Source organism: Nycticebus coucang, chromosome 11 (assembly GCF_027406575.1).
Source record: "Nycticebus coucang isolate mNycCou1 chromosome 11, mNycCou1.pri, whole genome shotgun sequence".
Taxonomy (NCBI): Eukaryota; Metazoa; Chordata; class Mammalia; order Primates; family Lorisidae; genus Nycticebus; species Nycticebus coucang.
Genome location: NC_069790.1, coordinates 122,240,280 through 122,250,897, shown reverse-complemented (window position 1 = coordinate 122,250,897; position 10,618 = coordinate 122,240,280). Strand labels below are relative to the sequence as shown.

The following is a 10,618-nucleotide window of genomic DNA, read 5'->3' as shown; positions in this document are numbered from 1 at the left end:
GCGCCTTACCGACTGAACCACAGGCACCGCCCCCTTTATTCACTTTTGAAACCATTTTGTTCCAGCTAAGCTGAAGGCCCTTGGGAGTACACTGACAGTCAGAAATATGTATCTATTTAACACATTTAGCTATGGGGCAAAGCAGAGGCCAGAATCATCATAATCATACACAATCAAGGCAAAGATGTCATCAATGAGATTTTTTTTTTCGAGACAGAATCTCACTATGTCACCCTCCGTAGAGTACTGTGACATCACAGCTCACGGCGATTCTCTTGCCCCAGCCTCCCAAGTAGCTGAGACTACAGGTGCCCACTACATGCCCAGATTTTTTTTTTTTTTTGCAGTTTTTGGCCAGGGTCGGGTTTGAACCTGCCAATTCTGTTATGTATATGGGGTGGTGCCCTACTCCTTGAGCCACAGGCGCCACCCCAATCAATGAGATGGGGTGCTCATTGATGTGCTCATGGCTACTCTAATGAACTTTATCTTTTTTCTCTTCAGATGTTGTAGACTTGCCGGGCATGGTGGCTCACGCTTGTAATCCTAGCACTCTGGGAGGCCAAGGCAAGTGGATTGCTGAGCTCACAGGTTTGAGACCAGCCTGAGCCAGAGTGAGACCTCGCCTCTAAAAACTGCCTGGCATTGTGGTGGGTGCCGATAGTCCCAGCTACTTGAGAGGCTGAGGCAAGAGGATGACTTGAGCCCAAGAGTTTGAGGTTGCTGTGAGCTGTGACCCCATGGCATTCTACCAAGGGTGACAAAGTGAGACTGTCTCAAAAATAAAAAGATGTTGTAGAGAGGTCTGTGCCTGCTCTTGAAGACAACTAGACAACTGATAAATATCATTGCAGCAACAGTTGACAACAGGGGTGGCCTTTTTCTCAAACTTCATACCTTTATGTTCAAGGTAGAGAGAACATGGTGGTTTCTAGGCAGCATGAGAAAGCAGGGCTTCCGGCAAGACTTGCCGTAAGAACCACTTTCTCTTAGAGGTGCCAGAAAAAGGAAGCTGCGGAAGTAGAGGAAGGTGCAGTGAATTTTGATCCAAAGACTTGCAGGAGAAACCAAGGAACTAATATTCTGCCTGCTTCTAATTTCAACTTTCCTGAACCTTTATTTTAGGTGCAAATTACCCAAGTGACTGGCAATTTTTCTCATAAGCCATGGATAATATGCCAAAAGTGGAAGAATTAAACTCCAAAGACAAAAGATTTAATTAATTTTTGAAGATCTCCAAATGAACTCTTTTTTTTTTCTTTTCCCAAATGAGCTCTTAAAAATGAAATGGCTCAAAATACGTTTAAATTAAAGTTAGATTAGTAACTTTTTTTTTTTGAGACAGAGTCTCCCTATGTCATCCTTGGTAGAGTGCTGTGAAATCACAGCTCACAGCAACCTCCAACTCTAGGGCTTAAGCAATTCTCCTGCCTCAGCCTCCAAGTAACTGGGACTACAGGTGCCTGCCACAATGCCTGGCTATTTTTTGGTTGCAGTTGTCATTGTTTAGCAGGCCCGGGCCGGGCTCGAACCCACCACCCTCGGTGTATGTGGCTGGTACCCTACTCACTGAGATACGGGTGCCGAGTTTAGATGAGTAATTTTTTTTTTTTTTTTTCTTTTTTTGTAGAGACAGAGTCTCACTTTATGGCCCTCAGCAGAGTGCCATGGCCTCACACGGCTCACAGCAACCTCCAACTCCCGGGCCTAAGCGATTCTCTTGCCTCAGCCTCCCGAGTAGCTGGGACTACAGGCGCCCGCCACAACGCCCGGCTATTTTTTGGTTGCAGTTTGGCCGGGGCCGGGTTTGAACCCTCCACCCTCGGTATATGGGGCCGGCGCCCTACCAACTGAGCCACAGGCACCGCCCTAGATGAGTAATTTTTAAGAGTGGAAAGGAGATGGGAGCGGTGGCTCACACCTGTAATCCTAGCACTCTGGGACGCCAAGGTGAGTGGATTGCCTGAGCTCACAGGTTTGAGACCAGCCTGAGCCAGAATGAGACCCCCTTCTCTAAAAGTAGCTGGGTGTTATGGTGGGCACCTGTAGTCTCAGCTACTTGGGAGGCTGAGGCAAGAGGATCACTTGAGCCCAAGAGTTTGACACTGCTGTGAGCTATGACACCATGGCACTCTACCAAAGGTGACAAAGTGAGACTATCTGGAAAAAAAAAAAAAAGGAATGAGAAGGAGTCCTGAAACCAAAATGTTTTTTTGTTTGTTTGTTTGTTTTTTTTTGGTTGGGGATTCATTGAGGGTACAATAAGCCAGGTTACACTGATTGCGTTTGTTAGGTAAAGTCCCTCTTGCAATCATGTCTTGCCCCCAGCAGGTGTGGCACACACCAAGGCCCCACCCCTCTCCCTCCTTCCCTCTCTCTGCTTTTCCTTCCCCCCACCCCATGACCTTAATTGTCATTAATTGTCCTCATATCAAAATTGAGTACATAGGATTCGTGCTTCTCCATTCTTGTGATGCTTTATTAAGAATAATGTCTTCCACTTCCATCCAGGTTAATAGGAAGGATGTAAAGTCTCCATTTTTTTTAATAGCTGAATAGTATTCCATGGTGTACATATACCACAGCTTGTTAATCCATTCCTGGGTTGGTGGGCATTTAGGCTGTTTCCACATTTGAGACCAAAATGTTTGTCAACTGCTGCTAAGGCCAACTCCTCTCACTGTTTCTACAACCTGTCTCCACTCACATCCTCCCCATGGACCCGGCACCTGCTGGTGTATCACTCAGCCCTATGCCTTCAGCATTCACATGGGCCCAGATGCTAGATACTAGGCTAAGGGGACTCAAGGCAGCATGGTTCTTTTCCTCATGGAACAGATATGAAGGAGATGAGAAAAAAACAAAAACAAGTCAAATAAATAAAATGATCGCAAATTATAATAAACATGAGGAAAGAAAGAATCAGAGTGGGGACAGAAAATGCTAGGGGACCTCCCTGAAGAGAATGTGGCTCACAGGCTTCTGGGAGGCTTTGCAGGTCAAACCTGAAGCAGCCTCCTTCATAGAGTCAGGCAGAGCCTTCCCAGCAGAGGGACCAATCTGGGCAGGGAACCGACCCAGGGGGAGGCTGGAGCTGAGCAGGAGCCAGACCATGTAGCAACCTGAGAGGGGCTCCTGGAGTGTTACCCTAATTACAGCCAAGGAGCCCTTTCACCTGCCCACACAATCACCCTTAAAGCATTTAGTCAATTAGATTGTGTGTCCTACCAAAACAAGGACAATGTGTTTGTCTTTGCATCATCAGAGTCTAATAATGTGCCAGGCACATAATATGTGCTCTATAAGTCTTTTTTGAATGAATGAAACATTATTAAGTGCTTGCACAATATTGAACGGGGGTATGAAGAAGTCTAAGCCACTGTCGTGGACCTCAAGCAGATTATAATTACAGATCAGGAGAAGGGACAGGGATAAAAAGTTACTGACAATGTAAATAAGAATATAATAAAGTGTCGAGAGAGGCCGGGTACAGTGGCTCACGCCTATAATCCCAGCACTTTGGGAGGCCAAGGCCAGTGGACTGCCTGAGTTCACAGGTTCAAGACCAGCCTGAGCAAAAGCGAGACTCCCATTTCTAAAAGTAGCCGGGCATTATGGCAGGTGCCTGAAGTCCCAGCTACGTGGGAGGCTGAGGCAAGAGAATTGCTTGAGCCCAAGAGTTTTGGGTTTTTTTGTTTTTGTTTTTGTTTTTTGAGACAGAGCCTCAAGCTGTTGCCCTAGGTAGAGTGCTGTGACATCACAGCTCACAGCAACCTCCAACTCCTGGGCTCAGGCGATTCTCCCGCCTCCGCCTCCCAAGTAGCTAGGACTACCGGCACCTGCCACAACGCCCGGCTGTTTTTTGGTTGCAGCTGTCATCGTTGTTTGGCGGGCCCAGGCTGGATTCGAACCCGCAGGCTCAGGTGTATGTGGCTGGCACCTTAGCCGCTTGAGCCACAGGCGCCGAGTCATGATTTGGATTTTTTAATTGTAAAATGTGAGTCTACCACCTTGGAACTTTACCCTGTCCCCCCTCCAGAGGTAATCACCCTCCTCACTTGGTATATGCCTTGCAATCTATATTCTGTACCCTTGCACAAAAATAATTTTTTTGTTTATGAGACAGAGTCTTATTCTGTCACCCTGGGTAGAGTGCTTTGGCATTTACCACTGCAACCTCAAACTCTTGGGCTCAAGCCCTACTCTTGTCTCAGTTTTTCTATATTTTATATTTTTCTTTTTAATTTTTATTATTTATTTATTATTTTTGAGACAGAGTCTCACTGTATCACCCTCAGTAGAATGCCATGGCATCACAGCTCACAGCAGCCTCAAACTCTTGGGCTTAAGCAATTCTCTGGCCTCAGCCTCCCAAGTACCTGGGACTACAGGCACCCACCACAATGCCCAGCTATTTTCTTTTTTTTTTTTTTCCCCCGTAGAGACAGTCTCACTTTATGGCCCTCGGTAGAGTGCCGTGGCCTCACACAGCTCATAGCAACCTCCAACTCCTGGGCTTAAGCAATTCTGTTGCCTCAGCCTCCCGAGTAGCTGGGACTACAGGCACCCGCCACAACGCCTGGCTATTTTTTGGTTGCAGTTTGGCCGGGGCCGGGTTTGAACCCGTCACCCTCGGTATATGGGGCCGGCGCCTTACCGACTGAGCCACAGGCACAGCCCCAAAAGTAATTTTTTTAAAGCTTTCCTTTTCTCTATAGATAAAATTATCTATCTATTGTTTTTTCTTTTTTTTTTTTTTTTTGTAGAGACAGAGTCTCACTTTATGGCCCTTGGTAGAGTGCCGTGGCCTCACACAGCTCACAGCAACCTCCAACTCCTGGGCTTAAGCGATTCTCTTGCCTCAGCCTCCCGAGTAGCTGGGACTACAGGCGCCCGCCACAGCACCCAGCTATTTTTTGGTTGCAGTTCAGCCGAGGCCGGGTTTGAACCCGCCACCCTTGGTATATGGGGCCGGCGCCTTACCGACTGAGCCACAGGCGCCGCCCTATCTATTGTTTTTTCAACTTGTTTTTTCCCACTTAATATATCATATACAGGGCAGTGCCTGGCGCTCTGTGGGTAGGGTGCTAGCCACATACACCGAAGTTGATGGGTTCGAACTTGGCCTAGGCCAGCTAAAACAACAATGACAAGTAGAACAACAACAACAAAATAGCTGGGCATTGTGGCAGGCACTATAGTCCCAGCTACTTGGGAGGCTGAGGCAAGAGAATTGTCTAAGCCCAGGAGTTTGAGATTGCTGTGAGCTATAACACCACAGCACTTTTATCAAGGGTGACGTAGTGAGACTGTATCAAAAAAATACATATATATATAACATATACAGTCTTCTATATCAGGAGATACATATTTTTGTATACACATATTTATTTTATTCTTTTTAGTAATTATTAATAACTTAACAATTATTGCTTTATAACTATGCCCAATTCAAAGACATTTGTTTCCAATTTTTGCTATTGCAAACAATGTTGCAATAAACATTATTATGCATATATATTTATATCATGTATTAAATTTTATTTGTTTATACTCTGCTTATGACTAAAACGCATTTAAAATAGCTAAAAACTATTCTTTAAGTTGCATCCAAATCTAAGAGATGCCAGTTGTGACTTTAGATAACAAAAGGGAGGGGAGGCGATTCAAGCTAATGTCAGAAAATTCATAAGTGAATTAAGCTAAAATGCTAATTTTGAGAGAGTAAAACAGATGGGGCTTTGTAATATGTGATCCAAAGGTTTCTAGAGACACTTATGTTTGAATTAGAAGATACAGCATGAGCTTTCCTGGCAACAGAAATTGAAAGCAAAGTGATGTGAAATTGATTTTTTTCCCAAACAATTACTCCCACCAAATCATCCCTCATCATTCTATTTTTAAGCACCAACACAAATGTTGTACACATTAGAGTAAATGAATGCTATTTAACAAAGTTTGTATTTATGTACATTTTCTTTTTAAATTTTCAGACTTTCTCTTTTTATTTCTAATGTCAGTACTCTCCTTGATGGCAGAAATTTTATGAGAACTTTTCCCTGTCCTCCACAGTAACCAAAGAATGGACACCACTATGAGGCTATTTGCATGAGACATGTACTCCCAGGAAAAATCTGTCCTGGGTGGCACCTGTGGCTCAGTGAGTAGGACGCTGGCCCCATATACTGAGGGTTGGGGGTTCAATCCTGGCCCCGGCCAAACTGCAACAAAAAAATAGCTGGGGCCGGGCGTGGTGGCTCACACCTGTAGTCCCAGCGCTGTGGGAGGCCGAGGAGGGTGGCTTGCCTGAGGTTTGAGACCAGTATGAGCAGCAGTGAGCCAGAGTAAGACCCCCGTCTCTACTAACATCAAAAACAGCCAGACGTTGTTGTGAGCATCTGTAATCCCAGCTACTGGGGAGGCAACGGGAAAGAGAATCGCCAAAGGAAGAACATTAAAAAAAAGAAGAAAATGAACAAAAAAAGAAAGTACTTCAAACGAAGAAGAATGAACAAGCAAGCTGAAATTAAAAAAAAAAAAAAATAGCCGGGCATTGTGGCGGGTGCCTATAGTCCCAGCTACTCGGGAGGCTTAGGCAAGAGAATCACCTAAGCCCAAGAGCTGGAGGTTGCTGTGAGCTGTGACACCACAGCACTCTACTGAGGGAGATAAAGTGAGATTCTGTCTCTACAAAAAAACAAAAAGAAAGAAAGAAAAGGAAATCCAGGCTCAAAAGAATTAGACTCCCCTCTCCTCTAAAAAAAAAAAAAGAAAATCCCACTTACCTGTTAACTGTATTTCTCTTGTATCTTCCTCACATCACACCTCCAATATCATTACTACTTTCATTATCCTTTATTATTTCTTTATTTTTTCTACTTCAATTATCATTACTAGCATTTATTGTGTATACCCTCAGAGTAGAAAGCTTCCTTAATCAAAGTTGGCCTCACAAGCTCTTGGAAGGAGTTTCTACTAGGGCAACATCTCTACACATCTCTCTCTCTCTTTTTATTTTATTTTATTTATTTTATTTTTTCTTTGACACAGCGTCTCAAGCTGTTGCCTTGGGTAGAATGCTGTAGTGTCATAGCTCACAGCAACCTCCAACTCTTGGGCTCAAGTGATCCTCTTGCCTCAGTTTTCCTATTTTTTATTATTATTATTATTTTTTAAGATAAGCAATTTCTTTATTTCCTTGGCCTGATGGCATTAACATTATTATACAAGAACCTGCAGCTGACAGACTTCTCCCAACAGGAAGGCCTCTGTTCATTACTAGAGATGAACTGAGATGTCCCATCTGAGTGCAATTCCTGCTCCCCACCCCCACCCAACCCCTAAAGTGAAAATCAATAAAATCCCCACGAATTACTGAAACTCACCCCTCCAAACTTTTCTAACTAGCAGCTGCAGTGGGTTAAAACCGAAGGAGGGAAGCAGCTGGCCATCGAGTATTATCCTATGCGTGTGAGACTGCAGGGACAGCAGCACGGGAGCGAGAATTCTGGCTGAGTGGGAGGTGTCATCTACCTTACTTCATCCTGCCTAGTCCCTACATAAAATATCTCTGTCCCTATACATGGAAAATGCTAAAGAAAATGCTAGAGTTTTAGTCTGCAATTAGAAAAGCCTGAGGCTCATTAAATTCCAAAGTGGGGGGCGGCACCTGTGGCTCAGTTGGTAAGGCGCCGGCCCCATATACCGAGGCTGGCAGGTTCAAACCTGGCCCCCGCCAAACTGCAACCAAAAAATAGCTGGGCGTTGTGGCAGGCACCTGTAGTCCCAGCTACTGGGGAGGCGAGGCAAGAGAATCGCTTAAGCCCAGGAGTTGGAGGTTGCTGTGAGCTGCGTGATGCCACGGCACTCTACCGAGGGCCATAAAGTGAGACTCTGTCTCTACAAAAATAAATAAATAAATAAATAAATTCCAAAGTGGGTGTGGGATGAGGGGCACCAGAGAGAGAGCAAGTTAGACTGAGATGCTCAGCACTCCATCATTCCAGTTTAATGCTACAGAAACTATCTCTGCAATCCTAACCACCTGAAAAGGTAAGAGAACGCCATGTAAACTTCTGTGTCAATGTCAACTGCCATCCTTGGCGGTGGCACTGTGACATTTGTGAGATTATGACTGAGATAGGAGAAAGGAGGTGAGAGACGGGGGCCACACTTCAATTACAGTGGTCCATTACCACATATCCTAAAACATTCCTGTCTCCTTTCCATATCTGTTTTTGCAAATGTCAAAAACAGACTCTCTGCCCAAAGAGCAGGGAATTGCTACTGAACTGCAATCATCTCTGGCCCCAACCCACGCACCTCCTGACCCCTCTATGAAATTGCACAAAAATTCATTCTCAGGAATGCTATGAAATTATGTCAACCCAATTCCTCTATCCAAGCCAATCCAACAGCTCTGTCCTGACATGCTTTCTCCCTGGACTGAGGAAACAGCAAAAAATACCAATTGAGCACGTGAAGATGTGACACCAGTGTGTGCGGTGTAATGTTTCTGATGTCTTCACCTCCTGTCTCCTCCATGGTGGGAGCCTCCCTCTCTATCCCCAGGTCCCACACACACCCCTCCCCTGACCCCAGGTCCAGGTGCTCCCATCTGCTGGGCTTCCACCACTCACTTCCCCTAGACACTCTCATCACTGTAGGCCACATACAGAAAATAGTCTTCCTCATGGCTGTCCTCATACAACTGGCCCATGGTAGCACTAGTGGGAGGGATAGTGTTGTTGACAAAGAAGAATAAGGCGCCCTCAGGGCTCAGGTGAATCCTCTTCCGGCCAACACTGAGGTCAGAGGGCACTGGGTACTTCGCTTGTCCAGATCGGGCACCCTGGCTTTCGGAGCCTCCTCCACAATCACAGGGACCCTGTCCGGATATTTCTTCCGGATCTTTTCTCCTTCTTTTTTCCGATATTCAAAGGGATGGTCCTCCTTACACTGGACCTTCATGGTGGTCCACAGGATTTCCAAGATCCCCCGACGGGCCTGCCTCCCTCGCTGATGACGGCGTCTCTCTGGCGTCCTGCTTCCCTCTGCCAAGTCCAATGTTACCAGAACCGCTTCCGAAGTTTCAGCTCCCGTCGCAACACTGCCTGGCCGAGCGTTCGGAAGAGATCCGGGGCACCCTGGCCTTGAGATAAGCAATAGATAACCCGGGAAAGAAATCCCAGCCCTATTTTTTATTTTTATTTTTTAGTATAGACGGGGTCTCGCTTTTGCTCAAGTTGGTCTTGACTCAGGAGCTCAAGCAATCTGCCCGCCTCGGCCTCCCAGAGTGCTGGGATTATAGGTGTGAGCCACCCCACCTGGCCCATATCTCTTCGTGTAGTTTGAAAGTGGGTGGAAGGGACACACTGGATTGAATCTGTCCTTCTGGCCTCTGGACAGATTTTTCTTTTTAGAGACAGAGTCTCACTTTGTCACCCTCAGTAGAGTGCTGTGGCGTCACACGGCTCACAGCAACCTCCAGCTCTTGGGCTTAGGCGATTCTTTCTTTTTTATTTTATTTTATTTATTTATTTATCTTGGTAGAGACAGAGTCTCACTTTATCTCCCTTAGTAGAATGCCATGGTGTCACAGCTCACAGCAACCTCCAACTCCTGGGCTTAGGTGATTCTCTTGCCTCAGCCTCCCAAGTAGCAGGGACCATAGGCGCCTCCCACAACACCCAGCTATTTTTTTCTTGCAGTTTGGCCGGGGCCGGGTTTGAACCCTCCACCCTCGGTATATGGGGCTGGTGCCCTACTCACCGAGCCACAGGTGCTGCCCCTTTCTTTTTTTTTGTTGCAGTTTGGCTGGGGCTGTGTTTGAACCTGCCACCCTGGGTATATGGGGCCAGTGCCCTATCCCCTGAGCCACAGGCGCTGCCCTTAAGCCTGGATTTTCAAACCTCCTGCCCACATTCAGTGAAATAAACTAGAAGAGATGCACTGAAAAGAACTATTGTAAGTTCTAGGAGAGTACTGCAAGTCCTGGCAGACACTGCCCCTGCTGAGGAAGTCCGCCCATCACAGCAGAGCGGGACCTTCCCTGAGTGCCAGTCCATAAAGCCTCTTGGAGGGACAACCAGGGACACGCCACCTTCCCACCAGCCTGACCAGTTTCAGCTCTCTCTGCAGGCCTGCCTCCTGGGGACATCTCCTGAACTAACACTTGCCTTTGTGTCAATATTCCTACTTGTGCTTTGGGAGAAGATCCACAAAACAGTGGAGGTAGTGGGAGAGAAAAAAAACTACAGCATGGGCAGAGTCTACTGCCAACAGGACCGCCCTCCCCACCCCCAGCCATAACTATGGGCAGTCCCTTCTCAATTTCTATCTGTTCTACATATATTCTTTTAAGAGTAGCCGCAGGGAGCAATGCTGAGAAGGCTGGAACGCCCTCCACCTGCTCAACTGGCTGGGTCAGCTTGGGCAGGCCATGTACATCCTCTAGGCCTCCACTTCCTTTTCTGTCAAATGGAAACAATGAGTAGGGCACCGGCCCCATATACCGACGGTAGCAGCTTTGAACCTGGCCCCAGCCAAACTGCAACAAAAGATAGCCAGGCGCCTGTAGTCGCAGCTACTCGGGAGGCTGAGGCAAGAGAATCGCCTA

At 46.5% G+C, this 10,618-nt stretch overlaps 1 pseudogene; it reads right to left on the bottom strand.

Annotated features, from left to right (window-relative positions):
- Positions 1-8,190: 8,190 nt before the first annotated feature.
- On the bottom strand, positions 8,191-9,007 carry LOC128598835 (gamma-aminobutyric acid receptor-associated protein-like 1; annotated as a pseudogene).
- Between the last annotated feature and the right edge of the window lie 1,611 nt (positions 9,008-10,618).